This window comes from Phyllobates terribilis, unplaced genomic scaffold, assembly GCF_046119375.1.
Source record: "Phyllobates terribilis strain yellow unplaced genomic scaffold, ASM4611937v1 Scaffold_6395__1_contigs__length_44785, whole genome shotgun sequence".
Taxonomy (NCBI): domain Eukaryota; kingdom Metazoa; phylum Chordata; class Amphibia; order Anura; family Dendrobatidae; genus Phyllobates; species Phyllobates terribilis.
This window is the reverse complement of record NW_027369138.1, coordinates 1-18,915: the sequence shown is the minus strand read 5'-3', so window position 1 is coordinate 18,915 and position 18,915 is coordinate 1. Positions and strand designations below refer to the sequence as shown.

Below are 18,915 nucleotides of genomic sequence, written 5' to 3'. Positions count from 1 at the left end.
ATACCTCTCCTGCTGCTGCTGCTGCTGGCTGTCCAGCAGCAGACTGAAGGTGGCTGCTGCTGTGCACAGTTATATAAAGGCTCAGAGCCTATTATGACACGCGCAGCCAGCGTTCCATTGCCACATTCCATCTACTGCAGGCAGGATACCTGGCTGGCTGAATGTCGCTGAGAAGCTCACAGAGACCGCCATAAGCAACAGTTTAACAGAATGCCACAGACTAATCAACCAAACTTTTTGGGTTGGGTTCTCTTTTATAGTCTGCAGGCATTAAATGAAAGAAGTCAGTGTTCCAGCAGAAGGAGACAACGTTTCAGAAAAGGCATTGTAGCAAACCAAAAAAGAAATTTTAAGCGCAGCAGTGTAACCAGCGCACATACCTGTTAGCTCGGGTGAGTTTAAAAGGCTGCTGTTGATAACAAGGGCATTTGCTAAATAGATGGTGTGTGTGCAACAATATACTGAAAGGTCAATTATATTGTGCAGCTTATCTCACCACCTGTAGTTATTTAGGTGAAAGCTCCAAAATGCTTGCCTAATATGTCTGTTTATCCAAAAGGAAGTAGAAAGGGAGAGCTAGAAAGATAGCATTGCATCACATTACATGGCAATGCAATGCACAGTTGCTGAAGTTGAACCAAAATGAGCTTGTAATCTGGCTTCTGCAACTTTGAACATGAAAAATCCAATGAGGAGAAGAAAAGCAGAGCCAAAGAGTCCATCCCAAAATCCGACAAACAAGCAAAATGAACAAAAAACATTGAATTCAATTCTTTCTGATTTTAGAAACTGCATTAAAGAAGGGGTGCACCGGTCCTGGAGATACTGCAATACCAGGTCAATGCGTGGAGTGGACAGAGCAAGCTCTTTTTCCATCTCCCTGTTCTAAAAATCCATTTAATATATGGTCCCCAGATAGGGGACGTATCAGATATTAAACTGATAAGAACAGATACTACACTTGATCTTAGCCAAAAGGCCGAGAAGCGATAACCAGAATTGGTTTCAAACTACGGAGCCACCCAAGGATCCTAAAAAGTCCATTTGTGGAGATGAGCTCCTGGACTCCCGTTAAGAAGACATGTTGTCAACCTCTAGATCCCTTACATGCCTGCACTTTTCGGCTTGCTGCTGCTGCAATCCACGCGTTTTAGATCTGCATAACTCCACCTCTTTAAACACAGCACCTTCACCCCCTGCTGTTCCCACCCGCCTCAACACCGTTGGAAGGGAGGAGAACCAATTAAGGCGGGGGGTGGGGTGGAACGAGCAGCTGTCTACCCTTAGCAGGAGGGCTCCTGATTACATACCTCTCCTGCTGCTGCTGCTGCTGGCTGTCCAGCAGCAGACTGAAGGTGGCTGCTGCTGTGCACAGTTATATAAAGGCTCAGAGCCTATTATGACACGCGCAGCCAGCGTTCCATTGCCACATTCCATCTACTGCAGGCAGGATACCTGGCTGGCTGAATGTCGCTGAGAAGCTCACAGAGACCGCCATAAGCAACAGTTTAACAGAATGCCACAGACTAATCAACCAAACTTTTTGGGTTGGGTTCTCTTTTATAGTCTGCAGGCATTAAATGAAAGAAGTCAGTGTTCCAGCAGAAGGAGACAACGTTTCAGAAAAGGCATTGTAGCAAACCAAAAAAGAAATTTTAAGCGCAGCAGTGTAACCAGCGCACATACCTGTTAGCTCGGGTGAGTTTAAAAGGCTGCTGTTGATAACAAGGGCATTTGCTAAATAGATGGTGTGTGTGCAACAATATACTGAAAGGTCAATTATATTGTGCAGCTTATCTCACCACCTGTAGTTATTTAGGTGAAAGCTCCAAAATGCTTGCCTAATATGTCTGTTTATCCAAAAGGAAGTAGAAAGGGAGAGCTAGAAAGATAGCATTGCATCACATTACATGGCAATGCAATGCACAGTTGCTGAAGTTGAACCAAAATGAGCTTGTAATCTGGCTTCTGCAACTTTGAACATGAAAAATCCAATGAGGAGAAGAAAAGCAGAGCCAAAGAGTCCATCCCAAAATCCGACAAACAAGCAAAATGAACAAAAAACATTGAATTCAATTCTTTCTGATTTTAGAAACTGCATTAAAGAAGGGGTGCACCGGTCCTGGAGATACTGCAATACCAGGTCAATGCGTGGAGTGGACAGAGCAAGCTCTTTTTCCATCTCCCTGTTCTAAAAATCCATTTAATATATGGTCCCCAGATAGGGGACGTATCAGATATTAAACTGATAAGAACAGATACTACACTTGATCTTAGCCAAAAGGCCGAGAAGCGATAACCAGAATTGGTTTCAAACTACGGAGCCACCCAAGGATCCTAAAAAGTCCATTTGTGGAGATGAGCTCCTGGACTCCCGTTAAGAAGACATGTTGTCAACCTCTAGATCCCTTACATGCCTGCACTTTTCGGCTTGCTGCTGCTGCAATCCACGCGTTTTAGATCTGCATAACTCCACCTCTTTAAACACAGCACCTTCACCCCCTGCTGTTCCCACCCGCCTCAACACCGTTGGAAGGGAGGAGAACCAATTAAGGCGGGGGGTGGGGTGGAACGAGCAGCTGTCTACCCTTAGCAGGAGGGCTCCTGATTACATACCTCTCCTGCTGCTGCTGCTGCTGGCTGTCCAGCAGCAGACTGAAGGTGGCTGCTGCTGTGCACAGTTATATAAAGGCTCAGAGCCTATTATGACACGCGCAGCCAGCGTTCCATTGCCACATTCCATCTACTGCAGGCAGGATACCTGGCTGGCTGAATGTCGCTGAGAAGCTCACAGAGACCGCCATAAGCAACAGTTTAACAGAATGCCACAGACTAATCAACCAAACTTTTTGGGTTGGGTTCTCTTTTATAGTCTGCAGGCATTAAATGAAAGAAGTCAGTGTTCCAGCAGAAGGAGACAACGTTTCAGAAAAGGCATTGTAGCAAACCAAAAAAGAAATTTTAAGCGCAGCAGTGTAACCAGCGCACATACCTGTTAGCTCGGGTGAGTTTAAAAGGCTGCTGTTGATAACAAGGGCATTTGCTAAATAGATGGTGTGTGTGCAACAATATACTGAAAGGTCAATTATATTGTGCAGCTTATCTCACCACCTGTAGTTATTTAGGTGAAAGCTCCAAAATGCTTGCCTAATATGTCTGTTTATCCAAAAGGAAGTAGAAAGGGAGAGCTAGAAAGATAGCATTGCATCACATTACATGGCAATGCAATGCACAGTTGCTGAAGTTGAACCAAAATGAGCTTGTAATCTGGCTTCTGCAACTTTGAACATGAAAAATCCAATGAGGAGAAGAAAAGCAGAGCCAAAGAGTCCATCCCAAAATCCGACAAACAAGCAAAATGAACAAAAAACATTGAATTCAATTCTTTCTGATTTTAGAAACTGCATTAAAGAAGGGGTGCACCGGTCCTGGAGATACTGCAATACCAGGTCAATGCGTGGAGTGGACAGAGCAAGCTCTTTTTCCATCTCCCTGTTCTAAAAATCCATTTAATATATGGTCCCCAGATAGGGGACGTATCAGATATTAAACTGATAAGAACAGATACTACACTTGATCTTAGCCAAAAGGCCGAGAAGCGATAACCAGAATTGGTTTCAAACTACGGAGCCACCCAAGGATCCTAAAAAGTCCATTTGTGGAGATGAGCTCCTGGACTCCCGTTAAGAAGACATGTTGTCAACCTCTAGATCCCTTACATGCCTGCACTTTTCGGCTTGCTGCTGCTGCAATCCACGCGTTTTAGATCTGCATAACTCCACCTCTTTAAACACAGCACCTTCACCCCCTGCTGTTCCCACCCGCCTCAACACCGTTGGAAGGGAGGAGAACCAATTAAGGCGGGGGGTGGGGTGGAACGAGCAGCTGTCTACCCTTAGCAGGAGGGCTCCTGATTACATACCTCTCCTGCTGCTGCTGCTGCTGGCTGTCCAGCAGCAGACTGAAGGTGGCTGCTGCTGTGCACAGTTATATAAAGGCTCAGAGCCTATTATGACACGCGCAGCCAGCGTTCCATTGCCACATTCCATCTACTGCAGGCAGGATACCTGGCTGGCTGAATGTCGCTGAGAAGCTCACAGAGACCGCCATAAGCAACAGTTTAACAGAATGCCACAGACTAATCAACCAAACTTTTTGGGTTGGGTTCTCTTTTATAGTCTGCAGGCATTAAATGAAAGAAGTCAGTGTTCCAGCAGAAGGAGACAACGTTTCAGAAAAGGCATTGTAGCAAACCAAAAAAGAAATTTTAAGCGCAGCAGTGTAACCAGCGCACATACCTGTTAGCTCGGGTGAGTTTAAAAGGCTGCTGTTGATAACAAGGGCATTTGCTAAATAGATGGTGTGTGTGCAACAATATACTGAAAGGTCAATTATATTGTGCAGCTTATCTCACCACCTGTAGTTATTTAGGTGAAAGCTCCAAAATGCTTGCCTAATATGTCTGTTTATCCAAAAGGAAGTAGAAAGGGAGAGCTAGAAAGATAGCATTGCATCACATTACATGGCAATGCAATGCACAGTTGCTGAAGTTGAACCAAAATGAGCTTGTAATCTGGCTTCTGCAACTTTGAACATGAAAAATCCAATGAGGAGAAGAAAAGCAGAGCCAAAGAGTCCATCCCAAAATCCGACAAACAAGCAAAATGAACAAAAAACATTGAATTCAATTCTTTCTGATTTTAGAAACTGCATTAAAGAAGGGGTGCACCGGTCCTGGAGATACTGCAATACCAGGTCAATGCGTGGAGTGGACAGAGCAAGCTCTTTTTCCATCTCCCTGTTCTAAAAATCCATTTAATATATGGTCCCCAGATAGGGGACGTATCAGATATTAAACTGATAAGAACAGATACTACACTTGATCTTAGCCAAAAGGCCGAGAAGCGATAACCAGAATTGGTTTCAAACTACGGAGCCACCCAAGGATCCTAAAAAGTCCATTTGTGGAGATGAGCTCCTGGACTCCCGTTAAGAAGACATGTTGTCAACCTCTAGATCCCTTACATGCCTGCACTTTTCGGCTTGCTGCTGCTGCAATCCACGCGTTTTAGATCTGCATAACTCCACCTCTTTAAACACAGCACCTTCACCCCCTGCTGTTCCCACCCGCCTCAACACCGTTGGAAGGGAGGAGAACCAATTAAGGCGGGGGGTGGGGTGGAACGAGCAGCTGTCTACCCTTAGCAGGAGGGCTCCTGATTACATACCTCTCCTGCTGCTGCTGCTGCTGGCTGTCCAGCAGCAGACTGAAGGTGGCTGCTGCTGTGCACAGTTATATAAAGGCTCAGAGCCTATTATGACACGCGCAGCCAGCGTTCCATTGCCACATTCCATCTACTGCAGGCAGGATACCTGGCTGGCTGAATGTCGCTGAGAAGCTCACAGAGACCGCCATAAGCAACAGTTTAACAGAATGCCACAGACTAATCAACCAAACTTTTTGGGTTGGGTTCTCTTTTATAGTCTGCAGGCATTAAATGAAAGAAGTCAGTGTTCCAGCAGAAGGAGACAACGTTTCAGAAAAGGCATTGTAGCAAACCAAAAAAGAAATTTTAAGCGCAGCAGTGTAACCAGCGCACATACCTGTTAGCTCGGGTGAGTTTAAAAGGCTGCTGTTGATAACAAGGGCATTTGCTAAATAGATGGTGTGTGTGCAACAATATACTGAAAGGTCAATTATATTGTGCAGCTTATCTCACCACCTGTAGTTATTTAGGTGAAAGCTCCAAAATGCTTGCCTAATATGTCTGTTTATCCAAAAGGAAGTAGAAAGGGAGAGCTAGAAAGATAGCATTGCATCACATTACATGGCAATGCAATGCACAGTTGCTGAAGTTGAACCAAAATGAGCTTGTAATCTGGCTTCTGCAACTTTGAACATGAAAAATCCAATGAGGAGAAGAAAAGCAGAGCCAAAGAGTCCATCCCAAAATCCGACAAACAAGCAAAATGAACAAAAAACATTGAATTCAATTCTTTCTGATTTTAGAAACTGCATTAAAGAAGGGGTGCACCGGTCCTGGAGATACTGCAATACCAGGTCAATGCGTGGAGTGGACAGAGCAAGCTCTTTTTCCATCTCCCTGTTCTAAAAATCCATTTAATATATGGTCCCCAGATAGGGGACGTATCAGATATTAAACTGATAAGAACAGATACTACACTTGATCTTAGCCAAAAGGCCGAGAAGCGATAACCAGAATTGGTTTCAAACTACGGAGCCACCCAAGGATCCTAAAAAGTCCATTTGTGGAGATGAGCTCCTGGACTCCCGTTAAGAAGACATGTTGTCAACCTCTAGATCCCTTACATGCCTGCACTTTTCGGCTTGCTGCTGCTGCAATCCACGCGTTTTAGATCTGCATAACTCCACCTCTTTAAACACAGCACCTTCACCCCCTGCTGTTCCCACCCGCCTCAACACCGTTGGAAGGGAGGAGAACCAATTAAGGCGGGGGGTGGGGTGGAACGAGCAGCTGTCTACCCTTAGCAGGAGGGCTCCTGATTACATACCTCTCCTGCTGCTGCTGCTGCTGGCTGTCCAGCAGCAGACTGAAGGTGGCTGCTGCTGTGCACAGTTATATAAAGGCTCAGAGCCTATTATGACACGCGCAGCCAGCGTTCCATTGCCACATTCCATCTACTGCAGGCAGGATACCTGGCTGGCTGAATGTCGCTGAGAAGCTCACAGAGACCGCCATAAGCAACAGTTTAACAGAATGCCACAGACTAATCAACCAAACTTTTTGGGTTGGGTTCTCTTTTATAGTCTGCAGGCATTAAATGAAAGAAGTCAGTGTTCCAGCAGAAGGAGACAACGTTTCAGAAAAGGCATTGTAGCAAACCAAAAAAGAAATTTTAAGCGCAGCAGTGTAACCAGCGCACATACCTGTTAGCTCGGGTGAGTTTAAAAGGCTGCTGTTGATAACAAGGGCATTTGCTAAATAGATGGTGTGTGTGCAACAATATACTGAAAGGTCAATTATATTGTGCAGCTTATCTCACCACCTGTAGTTATTTAGGTGAAAGCTCCAAAATGCTTGCCTAATATGTCTGTTTATCCAAAAGGAAGTAGAAAGGGAGAGCTAGAAAGATAGCATTGCATCACATTACATGGCAATGCAATGCACAGTTGCTGAAGTTGAACCAAAATGAGCTTGTAATCTGGCTTCTGCAACTTTGAACATGAAAAATCCAATGAGGAGAAGAAAAGCAGAGCCAAAGAGTCCATCCCAAAATCCGACAAACAAGCAAAATGAACAAAAAACATTGAATTCAATTCTTTCTGATTTTAGAAACTGCATTAAAGAAGGGGTGCACCGGTCCTGGAGATACTGCAATACCAGGTCAATGCGTGGAGTGGACAGAGCAAGCTCTTTTTCCATCTCCCTGTTCTAAAAATCCATTTAATATATGGTCCCCAGATAGGGGACGTATCAGATATTAAACTGATAAGAACAGATACTACACTTGATCTTAGCCAAAAGGCCGAGAAGCGATAACCAGAATTGGTTTCAAACTACGGAGCCACCCAAGGATCCTAAAAAGTCCATTTGTGGAGATGAGCTCCTGGACTCCCGTTAAGAAGACATGTTGTCAACCTCTAGATCCCTTACATGCCTGCACTTTTCGGCTTGCTGCTGCTGCAATCCACGCGTTTTAGATCTGCATAACTCCACCTCTTTAAACACAGCACCTTCACCCCCTGCTGTTCCCACCCGCCTCAACACCGTTGGAAGGGAGGAGAACCAATTAAGGCGGGGGGTGGGGTGGAACGAGCAGCTGTCTACCCTTAGCAGGAGGGCTCCTGATTACATACCTCTCCTGCTGCTGCTGCTGCTGGCTGTCCAGCAGCAGACTGAAGGTGGCTGCTGCTGTGCACAGTTATATAAAGGCTCAGAGCCTATTATGACACGCGCAGCCAGCGTTCCATTGCCACATTCCATCTACTGCAGGCAGGATACCTGGCTGGCTGAATGTCGCTGAGAAGCTCACAGAGACCGCCATAAGCAACAGTTTAACAGAATGCCACAGACTAATCAACCAAACTTTTTGGGTTGGGTTCTCTTTTATAGTCTGCAGGCATTAAATGAAAGAAGTCAGTGTTCCAGCAGAAGGAGACAACGTTTCAGAAAAGGCATTGTAGCAAACCAAAAAAGAAATTTTAAGCGCAGCAGTGTAACCAGCGCACATACCTGTTAGCTCGGGTGAGTTTAAAAGGCTGCTGTTGATAACAAGGGCATTTGCTAAATAGATGGTGTGTGTGCAACAATATACTGAAAGGTCAATTATATTGTGCAGCTTATCTCACCACCTGTAGTTATTTAGGTGAAAGCTCCAAAATGCTTGCCTAATATGTCTGTTTATCCAAAAGGAAGTAGAAAGGGAGAGCTAGAAAGATAGCATTGCATCACATTACATGGCAATGCAATGCACAGTTGCTGAAGTTGAACCAAAATGAGCTTGTAATCTGGCTTCTGCAACTTTGAACATGAAAAATCCAATGAGGAGAAGAAAAGCAGAGCCAAAGAGTCCATCCCAAAATCCGACAAACAAGCAAAATGAACAAAAAACATTGAATTCAATTCTTTCTGATTTTAGAAACTGCATTAAAGAAGGGGTGCACCGGTCCTGGAGATACTGCAATACCAGGTCAATGCGTGGAGTGGACAGAGCAAGCTCTTTTTCCATCTCCCTGTTCTAAAAATCCATTTAATATATGGTCCCCAGATAGGGGACGTATCAGATATTAAACTGATAAGAACAGATACTACACTTGATCTTAGCCAAAAGGCCGAGAAGCGATAACCAGAATTGGTTTCAAACTACGGAGCCACCCAAGGATCCTAAAAAGTCCATTTGTGGAGATGAGCTCCTGGACTCCCGTTAAGAAGACATGTTGTCAACCTCTAGATCCCTTACATGCCTGCACTTTTCGGCTTGCTGCTGCTGCAATCCACGCGTTTTAGATCTGCATAACTCCACCTCTTTAAACACAGCACCTTCACCCCCTGCTGTTCCCACCCGCCTCAACACCGTTGGAAGGGAGGAGAACCAATTAAGGCGGGGGGTGGGGTGGAACGAGCAGCTGTCTACCCTTAGCAGGAGGGCTCCTGATTACATACCTCTCCTGCTGCTGCTGCTGCTGGCTGTCCAGCAGCAGACTGAAGGTGGCTGCTGCTGTGCACAGTTATATAAAGGCTCAGAGCCTATTATGACACGCGCAGCCAGCGTTCCATTGCCACATTCCATCTACTGCAGGCAGGATACCTGGCTGGCTGAATGTCGCTGAGAAGCTCACAGAGACCGCCATAAGCAACAGTTTAACAGAATGCCACAGACTAATCAACCAAACTTTTTGGGTTGGGTTCTCTTTTATAGTCTGCAGGCATTAAATGAAAGAAGTCAGTGTTCCAGCAGAAGGAGACAACGTTTCAGAAAAGGCATTGTAGCAAACCAAAAAAGAAATTTTAAGCGCAGCAGTGTAACCAGCGCACATACCTGTTAGCTCGGGTGAGTTTAAAAGGCTGCTGTTGATAACAAGGGCATTTGCTAAATAGATGGTGTGTGTGCAACAATATACTGAAAGGTCAATTATATTGTGCAGCTTATCTCACCACCTGTAGTTATTTAGGTGAAAGCTCCAAAATGCTTGCCTAATATGTCTGTTTATCCAAAAGGAAGTAGAAAGGGAGAGCTAGAAAGATAGCATTGCATCACATTACATGGCAATGCAATGCACAGTTGCTGAAGTTGAACCAAAATGAGCTTGTAATCTGGCTTCTGCAACTTTGAACATGAAAAATCCAATGAGGAGAAGAAAAGCAGAGCCAAAGAGTCCATCCCAAAATCCGACAAACAAGCAAAATGAACAAAAAACATTGAATTCAATTCTTTCTGATTTTAGAAACTGCATTAAAGAAGGGGTGCACCGGTCCTGGAGATACTGCAATACCAGGTCAATGCGTGGAGTGGACAGAGCAAGCTCTTTTTCCATCTCCCTGTTCTAAAAATCCATTTAATATATGGTCCCCAGATAGGGGACGTATCAGATATTAAACTGATAAGAACAGATACTACACTTGATCTTAGCCAAAAGGCCGAGAAGCGATAACCAGAATTGGTTTCAAACTACGGAGCCACCCAAGGATCCTAAAAAGTCCATTTGTGGAGATGAGCTCCTGGACTCCCGTTAAGAAGACATGTTGTCAACCTCTAGATCCCTTACATGCCTGCACTTTTCGGCTTGCTGCTGCTGCAATCCACGCGTTTTAGATCTGCATAACTCCACCTCTTTAAACACAGCACCTTCACCCCCTGCTGTTCCCACCCGCCTCAACACCGTTGGAAGGGAGGAGAACCAATTAAGGCGGGGGGTGGGGTGGAACGAGCAGCTGTCTACCCTTAGCAGGAGGGCTCCTGATTACATACCTCTCCTGCTGCTGCTGCTGCTGGCTGTCCAGCAGCAGACTGAAGGTGGCTGCTGCTGTGCACAGTTATATAAAGGCTCAGAGCCTATTATGACACGCGCAGCCAGCGTTCCATTGCCACATTCCATCTACTGCAGGCAGGATACCTGGCTGGCTGAATGTCGCTGAGAAGCTCACAGAGACCGCCATAAGCAACAGTTTAACAGAATGCCACAGACTAATCAACCAAACTTTTTGGGTTGGGTTCTCTTTTATAGTCTGCAGGCATTAAATGAAAGAAGTCAGTGTTCCAGCAGAAGGAGACAACGTTTCAGAAAAGGCATTGTAGCAAACCAAAAAAGAAATTTTAAGCGCAGCAGTGTAACCAGCGCACATACCTGTTAGCTCGGGTGAGTTTAAAAGGCTGCTGTTGATAACAAGGGCATTTGCTAAATAGATGGTGTGTGTGCAACAATATACTGAAAGGTCAATTATATTGTGCAGCTTATCTCACCACCTGTAGTTATTTAGGTGAAAGCTCCAAAATGCTTGCCTAATATGTCTGTTTATCCAAAAGGAAGTAGAAAGGGAGAGCTAGAAAGATAGCATTGCATCACATTACATGGCAATGCAATGCACAGTTGCTGAAGTTGAACCAAAATGAGCTTGTAATCTGGCTTCTGCAACTTTGAACATGAAAAATCCAATGAGGAGAAGAAAAGCAGAGCCAAAGAGTCCATCCCAAAATCCGACAAACAAGCAAAATGAACAAAAAACATTGAATTCAATTCTTTCTGATTTTAGAAACTGCATTAAAGAAGGGGTGCACCGGTCCTGGAGATACTGCAATACCAGGTCAATGCGTGGAGTGGACAGAGCAAGCTCTTTTTCCATCTCCCTGTTCTAAAAATCCATTTAATATATGGTCCCCAGATAGGGGACGTATCAGATATTAAACTGATAAGAACAGATACTACACTTGATCTTAGCCAAAAGGCCGAGAAGCGATAACCAGAATTGGTTTCAAACTACGGAGCCACCCAAGGATCCTAAAAAGTCCATTTGTGGAGATGAGCTCCTGGACTCCCGTTAAGAAGACATGTTGTCAACCTCTAGATCCCTTACATGCCTGCACTTTTCGGCTTGCTGCTGCTGCAATCCACGCGTTTTAGATCTGCATAACTCCACCTCTTTAAACACAGCACCTTCACCCCCTGCTGTTCCCACCCGCCTCAACACCGTTGGAAGGGAGGAGAACCAATTAAGGCGGGGGGTGGGGTGGAACGAGCAGCTGTCTACCCTTAGCAGGAGGGCTCCTGATTACATACCTCTCCTGCTGCTGCTGCTGCTGGCTGTCCAGCAGCAGACTGAAGGTGGCTGCTGCTGTGCACAGTTATATAAAGGCTCAGAGCCTATTATGACACGCGCAGCCAGCGTTCCATTGCCACATTCCATCTACTGCAGGCAGGATACCTGGCTGGCTGAATGTCGCTGAGAAGCTCACAGAGACCGCCATAAGCAACAGTTTAACAGAATGCCACAGACTAATCAACCAAACTTTTTGGGTTGGGTTCTCTTTTATAGTCTGCAGGCATTAAATGAAAGAAGTCAGTGTTCCAGCAGAAGGAGACAACGTTTCAGAAAAGGCATTGTAGCAAACCAAAAAAGAAATTTTAAGCGCAGCAGTGTAACCAGCGCACATACCTGTTAGCTCGGTGAGTTTTAAAAGGCTGCTGTTGATAACAAGGGCATTTGCTAAATAGATGGTGTGTGTGCAACAATATACTGAAAGGTCAATTATATTGTGCAGCTTATCTCACCACCTGTAGTTATTTAGGTGAAAGCTCCAAAATGCTTGCCTAATATGTCTGTTTATCCAAAAGGAAGTAGAAAGGGAGAGCTAGAAAGATAGCATTGCATCACATTACATGGCAATGCAATGCACAGTTGCTGAAGTTGAACCAAAATGAGCTTGTAATCTGGCTTCTGCAACTTTGAACATGAAAAATCCAATGAGGAGAAGAAAAGCAGAGCCAAAGAGTCCATCCCAAAATCCGACAAACAAGCAAAATGAACAAAAAACATTGAATTCAATTCTTTCTGATTTTAGAAACTGCATTAAAGAAGGGGTGCACCGGTCCTGGAGATACTGCAATACCAGGTCAATGCGTGGAGTGGACAGAGCAAGCTCTTTTTCCATCTCCCTGTTCTAAAAATCCATTTAATATATGGTCCCCAGATAGGGGACGTATCAGATATTAAACTGATAAGAACAGATACTACACTTGATCTTAGCCAAAAGGCCGAGAAGCGATAACCAGAATTGGTTTCAAACTACGGAGCCACCCAAGGATCCTAAAAAGTCCATTTGTGGAGATGAGCTCCTGGACTCCCGTTAAGAAGACATGTTGTCAACCTCTAGATCCCTTACATGCCTGCACTTTTCGGCTTGCTGCTGCTGCAATCCACGCGTTTTAGATCTGCATAACTCCACCTCTTTAAACACAGCACCTTCACCCCCTGCTGTTCCCACCCGCCTCAACACCGTTGGAAGGGAGGAGAACCAATTAAGGCGGGGGGTGGGGTGGAACGAGCAGCTGTCTACCCTTAGCAGGAGGGCTCCTGATTACATACCTCTCCTGCTGCTGCTGCTGCTGGCTGTCCAGCAGCAGACTGAAGGTGGCTGCTGCTGTGCACAGTTATATAAAGGCTCAGAGCCTATTATGACACGCGCAGCCAGCGTTCCATTGCCACATTCCATCTACTGCAGGCAGGATACCTGGCTGGCTGAATGTCGCTGAGAAGCTCACAGAGACCGCCATAAGCAACAGTTTAACAGAATGCCACAGACTAATCAACCAAACTTTTTGGGTTGGGTTCTCTTTTATAGTCTGCAGGCATTAAATGAAAGAAGTCAGTGTTCCAGCAGAAGGAGACAACGTTTCAGAAAAGGCATTGTAGCAAACCAAAAAAGAAATTTTAAGCGCAGCAGTGTAACCAGCGCACATACCTGTTAGCTCGGGTGAGTTTAAAAGGCTGCTGTTGATAACAAGGGCATTTGCTAAATAGATGGTGTGTGTGCAACAATATACTGAAAGGTCAATTATATTGTGCAGCTTATCTCACCACCTGTAGTTATTTAGGTGAAAGCTCCAAAATGCTTGCCTAATATGTCTGTTTATCCAAAAGGAAGTAGAAAGGGAGAGCTAGAAAGATAGCATTGCATCACATTACATGGCAATGCAATGCACAGTTGCTGAAGTTGAACCAAAATGAGCTTGTAATCTGGCTTCTGCAACTTTGAACATGAAAAATCCAATGAGGAGAAGAAAAGCAGAGCCAAAGAGTCCATCCCAAAATCCGACAAACAAGCAAAATGAACAAAAAACATTGAATTCAATTCTTTCTGATTTTAGAAACTGCATTAAAGAAGGGGTGCACCGGTCCTGGAGATACTGCAATACCAGGTCAATGCGTGGAGTGGACAGAGCAAGCTCTTTTTCCATCTCCCTGTTCTAAAAATCCATTTAATATATGGTCCCCAGATAGGGGACGTATCAGATATTAAACTGATAAGAACAGATACTACACTTGATCTTAGCCAAAAGGCCGAGAAGCGATAACCAGAATTGGTTTCAAACTACGGAGCCACCCAAGGATCCTAAAAAGTCCATTTGTGGAGATGAGCTCCTGGACTCCCGTTAAGAAGACATGTTGTCAACCTCTAGATCCCTTACATGCCTGCACTTTTCGGCTTGCTGCTGCTGCAATCCACGCGTTTTAGATCTGCATAACTCCACCTCTTTAAACACAGCACCTTCACCCCCTGCTGTTCCCACCCGCCTCAACACCGTTGGAAGGGAGGAGAACCAATTAAGGCGGGGGGTGGGGTGGAACGAGCAGCTGTCTACCCTTAGCAGGAGGGCTCCTGATTACATACCTCTCCTGCTGCTGCTGCTGCTGGCTGTCCAGCAGCAGACTGAAGGTGGCTGCTGCTGTGCACAGTTATATAAAGGCTCAGAGCCTATTATGACACGCGCAGCCAGCGTTCCATTGCCACATTCCATCTACTGCAGGCAGGATACCTGGCTGGCTGAATGTCGCTGAGAAGCTCACAGAGACCGCCATAAGCAACAGTTTAACAGAATGCCACAGACTAATCAACCAAACTTTTTGGGTTGGGTTCTCTTTTATAGTCTGCAGGCATTAAATGAAAGAAGTCAGTGTTCCAGCAGAAGGAGACAACGTTTCAGAAAAGGCATTGTAGCAAACCAAAAAAGAAATTTTAAGCGCAGCAGTGTAACCAGCGCACATACCTGTTAGCTCGGGTGAGTTTAAAAGGCTGCTGTTGATAACAAGGGCATTTGCTAAATAGATGGTGTGTGTGCAACAATATACTGAAAGGTCAATTATATTGTGCAGCTTATCTCACCACCTGTAGTTATTTAGGTGAAAGCTCCAAAATGCTTGCCTAATATGTCTGTTTATCCAAAAGGAAGTAGAAAGGGAGAGCTAGAAAGATAGCATTGCATCACATTACATGGCAATGCAATGCACAGTTGCTGAAGTTGAACCAAAATGAGCTTGTAATCTGGCTTCTGCAACTTTGAACATGAAAAATCCAATGAGGAGAAGAAAAGCAGAGCCAAAGAGTCCATCCCAAAATCCGACAAACAAGCAAAATGAACAAAAAACATTGAATTCAATTCTTTCTGATTTTAGAAACTGCATTAAAGAAGGGGTGCACCCGGTCCTGAGATACTGCAATACCAGGTCAATGCGTGGAGTGGACAGAGCAAGCTCTTTTTCCATCTCCCTGTTCTAAAAATCCATTTAATATATGGTCCCCAGATAGGGGACGTATCAGATATTAAACTGATAAGAACAGATACTACACTTGATCTTAGCCAAAAGGCCGAGAAGCGATAACCAGAATTGGTTTCAAACTACGGAGCCACCCAAGGATCCTAAAAGTCCATTTGTGGAGATGAGCTCCTGGACTCCCGTTAAGAAGACATGTTGTCAACCTCTAGATCCCTTACATGCCTGCACTTTTCGGCTTGCTGCTGCTGCAATCCACGCGTTTTAGATCTGCATAACTCCACCTCTTTAAACACAGCACCTTCACCCCCTGCTGTTCCCACCCGCCTCAACACCGTTGGAAGGGAGGAGAACCAATTAAGGCGGGGGGTGGGGTGGAACGAGCAGCTGTCTACCCTTAGCAGGAGGGCTCCTGATTACATACCTCTCCTGCTGCTGCTGCTGCTGGCTGTCCAGCAGCAGACTGAAGGTGGCTGCTGCTGTGCACAGTTATATAAAGGCTCAGAGCCTATTATGACACGCGCAGCCAGCGTTCCATTGCCACATTCCATCTACTGCAGGCAGGATACCTGGCTGGCTGAATGTCGCTGAGAAGCTCACAGAGACCGCCATAAGCAACAGTTTAACAGAATGCCACAGACTAATCAACCAAACTTTTTGGGTTGGGTTCTCTTTTATAGTCTGCAGGCATTAAATGAAAGAAGTCAGTGTTCCAGCAGAAGGAGACAACGTTTCAGAAAAGGCATTGTAGCAAACCAAAAAAGAAATTTTAAGCGCAGCAGTGTAACCAGCGCACATACCTGTTAGCTCGGGTGAGTTTAAAAGGCTGCTGTTGATAACAAGGGCATTTGCTAAATAGATGGTGTGTGTGCAACAATATACTGAAAGGTCAATTATATTGTGCAGCTTATCTCACCACCTGTAGTTATTTAGGTGAAAGCTCCAAAATGCTTGCCTAATATGTCTGTTTATCCAAAAGGAAGTAGAAAGGGAGAGCTAGAAAGATAGCATTGCATCACATTACATGGCAATGCAATGCACAGTTGCTGAAGTTGAACCAAAATGAGCTTGTAATCTGGCTTCTGCAACTTTGAACATGAAAAATCCAATGAGGAGAAGAAAAGCAGAGCCAAAGAGTCCATCCCAAAATCCGACAAACAAGCAAAATGAACAAAAAACATTGAATTCAATTCTTTCTGATTTTAGAAACTGCATTAAAGAAGGGGTGCACCGGTCCTGGAGATACTGCAATACCAGGTCAATGCGTGGAGTGGACAGAGCAAGCTCTTTTTCCATCTCCCTGTTCTAAAAATCCATTTAATATATGGTCCCCAGATAGGGGACGTATCAGATATTAAACTGATAAGAACAGATACTACACTTGATCTTAGCCAAAAGGCCGAGAAGCGATAACCAGAATTGGTTTCAAACTACGGAGCCACCCAAGGATCCTAAAAAGTCCATTTGTGGAGATGAGCTCCTGGACTCCCGTTAAGAAGACATGTTGTCAACCTCTAGATCCCTTACATGCCTGCACTTTTCGGCTTGCTGCTGCTGCAATCCACGCGTTTTAGATCTGCATAACTCCACCTCTTTAACACAGCACCTTCACCCCCTGCTGTTCCCACCCGCCTCAACACCGTTGGAAGGGAGGAGAACCAATTAAGGCGGGGGGTGGGGTGGAACGAGCAGCTGTCTACCCTTAGCAGGAGGGCTCCTGATTACATACCTCTCCTGCTGCTGCTGCTGCTGGCTGTCCAGCAGCAGACTGAAGGTGGCTGCTGCTGTGCACAGTTATATAAAGGCTCAGAGCCTATTATGACACGCGCAGCCAGCGTTCCATTGCCACATTCCATCTACTGCAGGCAGGATACCTGGCTGGCTGAATGTCGCTGAGAAGCTCACAGAGACCGCCATAAGCAACAGTTTAACAGAATGCCACAGACTAATCAACCAAACTTTTTGGGTTGGGTTCTCTTTTATAGTCTGCAGGCATTAAATGAAAGAAGTCAGTGTTCCAGCAGAAGGAGACAACGTTTCAGAAAAGGCATTGTAGCAAACCAAAAAAGAAATTTTAAGCGGCAGCAGTGTAACCAGCGCACATACCTGTTAGCTCGGGTGAGTTTAAAAGGCTGCTGTTGATAACAAGGGCATTTGCTAAATAGATGGTGTGTGTGCAACAATATACTGAAAGGTCAATTATATTGTGCAGCTTATCTCACCACCTGTAGTTATTTAGGTGAAAGCTCCAAAATGCTTGCCTAATATGTCTGTTTATCCAAAAGGAAGTAGAAAGGGAGAGCTAGAAAGATAGCATTGCATCACATTACATGGCAATGCAATGCACAGTTGCTGAAGTTGAACCAAAATGAGCTTGTAATCTGGCTTCTGCAACTTTGAACATGAAAATCCAATGAGGAGAAGAAAAGCAGAGCCAAAGAGTCCATCCCAAAATCCGACAAACAAGCAAAATGAACAAAAAACATTGAATTCAATTCTTTCTGATTTAGAAACTGCATTAAAGAAGGGGTGCACCGGTCCTGGAGATACTGCAATACCAGGTCAATGCGTGGAGTGGACAGAGCAAGCTCTTTTTCCATCTCCCTGTTCTAAAAATCCATTTAATATATGGTCCCCAGATAGGGACGTATCAGATATTAAACTGATAAGAACAGATACTACACTTGATCTTAGCCAAAAGGCCGAGAAGCGATAACCAGAATTGGTTTCAAACTACGGAGCCACCCAAGGATCCTAAAAAGTCCATTTGTGGAGATGAGCTCCTGGACTCCCGTTAAGAAGACATGTTGTCAACCTCTAGATCCCTTACATGCCTGCACTTTTCGGCTTGCTGCTGCTGCAATCCACGCGTTTTAGATCTGCATAACTCCACCTCTTTAAACACAGCACCTTCACCCCCTGCTGTTCCCACCCGCCTCAACACCGTTGGAAGGGAGGAGAACCAATTAAGGCGGGGGGTGGGGTGGAACGAGCAGCTGTCTACCCTTAGCAGGAGGGCTCCTGATTACATACCTCTCCTGCTGCTGCTGCTGCTGGCTGTCCAGCAGCAGACTGAAGGTGGCTGCTGCTGTGCACAGTTATATAAAGGCTCAGAGCCTATTATGACACGCGCAGCCAGCGTTCCATTGCCACATTCCATCTACTGCAGGCAGGATACCTGGCTGGCTGAATGTCGCTGAGAAGCTCACAGAGACCGCCATAAGCAACAGTTTAACAGAATGCCACAGACTAATCAACCAAACTTTTTGGGTTGGGTTCTCTTTTATAGTCTGCAGGCATTAAATGAAAGAAGTCAGTGTTCCAGCAGAAGGAGACAACGTTTCAGAAAAGGCATTGTAGCAAACCAAAAAAGAAATTTTAAGCGCAGCAGTGTAACCAGCGCACATACCTGTTAGCTCGGGTGAGTTTAAAAGGCTGCTGTTGATAACAAGGGCATTTGCTAAATAGATGGTGTGTGTGCAACAATATACTGAAAGGTCAATTATATTGTGCAGCTTATCTCACCACCTGTAGTTATTTAGGTGAAAGCTCCAAAATGCTTGCCTAATATGTCTGTTTATCCAAAAGGAAGTAGAAAGGGAGAGCTAGAAAGATAGCATTGCATCACATTACATGGCAATGCAATGCACAGTTGCTGAAGTTG

General features: G+C 45.0%; 14 non-coding genes across 14 annotated transcripts; all 14 read right to left on the bottom strand.

Annotated features, from left to right (window-relative positions):
* Positions 1–800: 800 nt before the first annotated feature.
* Positions 801–991, bottom strand: LOC141250918 (U2 spliceosomal RNA). Its single transcript, XR_012312931.1, has one exon. It is a non-coding gene; the product is annotated as a U2 spliceosomal RNA (small nuclear RNA).
* A 1,115-nt stretch (positions 992–2,106) lies between these two features.
* Positions 2,107–2,297, bottom strand: LOC141250917 (U2 spliceosomal RNA). The gene has a single exon (XR_012312930.1). It is a non-coding gene; the product is annotated as a U2 spliceosomal RNA (small nuclear RNA).
* A 1,115-nt stretch (positions 2,298–3,412) lies between these two features.
* LOC141250916 (U2 spliceosomal RNA) lies at positions 3,413–3,603 on the bottom strand. Its single transcript, XR_012312929.1, has one exon. It is a non-coding gene; the product is annotated as a U2 spliceosomal RNA (small nuclear RNA).
* Positions 3,604–4,718: 1,115 nt separating this feature from the next.
* On the bottom strand, positions 4,719–4,909 carry LOC141250914 (U2 spliceosomal RNA). Its single transcript, XR_012312928.1, has one exon. It is a non-coding gene; the product is annotated as a U2 spliceosomal RNA (small nuclear RNA).
* A 1,115-nt stretch (positions 4,910–6,024) lies between these two features.
* On the bottom strand, positions 6,025–6,215 carry LOC141250913 (U2 spliceosomal RNA). The gene has a single exon (XR_012312927.1). It is a non-coding gene; the product is annotated as a U2 spliceosomal RNA (small nuclear RNA).
* Positions 6,216–7,330: 1,115 nt separating this feature from the next.
* LOC141250912 (U2 spliceosomal RNA) lies at positions 7,331–7,521 on the bottom strand. Its single transcript, XR_012312926.1, has one exon. It is a non-coding gene; the product is annotated as a U2 spliceosomal RNA (small nuclear RNA).
* A 1,115-nt stretch (positions 7,522–8,636) lies between these two features.
* LOC141250911 (U2 spliceosomal RNA) lies at positions 8,637–8,827 on the bottom strand. Its single transcript, XR_012312925.1, has one exon. It is a non-coding gene; the product is annotated as a U2 spliceosomal RNA (small nuclear RNA).
* A 1,115-nt stretch (positions 8,828–9,942) lies between these two features.
* On the bottom strand, positions 9,943–10,133 carry LOC141250945 (U2 spliceosomal RNA). The gene has a single exon (XR_012312957.1). It is a non-coding gene; the product is annotated as a U2 spliceosomal RNA (small nuclear RNA).
* A 1,115-nt stretch (positions 10,134–11,248) lies between these two features.
* Positions 11,249–11,439, bottom strand: LOC141250944 (U2 spliceosomal RNA). Its single transcript, XR_012312956.1, has one exon. It is a non-coding gene; the product is annotated as a U2 spliceosomal RNA (small nuclear RNA).
* A 1,115-nt stretch (positions 11,440–12,554) lies between these two features.
* Positions 12,555–12,745, bottom strand: LOC141250933 (U2 spliceosomal RNA). Its single transcript, XR_012312946.1, has one exon. It is a non-coding gene; the product is annotated as a U2 spliceosomal RNA (small nuclear RNA).
* A 1,115-nt stretch (positions 12,746–13,860) lies between these two features.
* Positions 13,861–14,051, bottom strand: LOC141250922 (U2 spliceosomal RNA). Its single transcript, XR_012312935.1, has one exon. It is a non-coding gene; the product is annotated as a U2 spliceosomal RNA (small nuclear RNA).
* Positions 14,052–15,166: 1,115 nt separating this feature from the next.
* LOC141250943 (U2 spliceosomal RNA) lies at positions 15,167–15,357 on the bottom strand. Its single transcript, XR_012312955.1, has one exon. It is a non-coding gene; the product is annotated as a U2 spliceosomal RNA (small nuclear RNA).
* A 1,114-nt stretch (positions 15,358–16,471) lies between these two features.
* LOC141250910 (U2 spliceosomal RNA) lies at positions 16,472–16,662 on the bottom strand. Its single transcript, XR_012312924.1, has one exon. It is a non-coding gene; the product is annotated as a U2 spliceosomal RNA (small nuclear RNA).
* A 1,113-nt stretch (positions 16,663–17,775) lies between these two features.
* On the bottom strand, positions 17,776–17,965 carry LOC141250942 (U2 spliceosomal RNA). The gene has a single exon (XR_012312954.1). It is a non-coding gene; the product is annotated as a U2 spliceosomal RNA (small nuclear RNA).
* Positions 17,966–18,915: the final 950 nt, after the last annotated feature.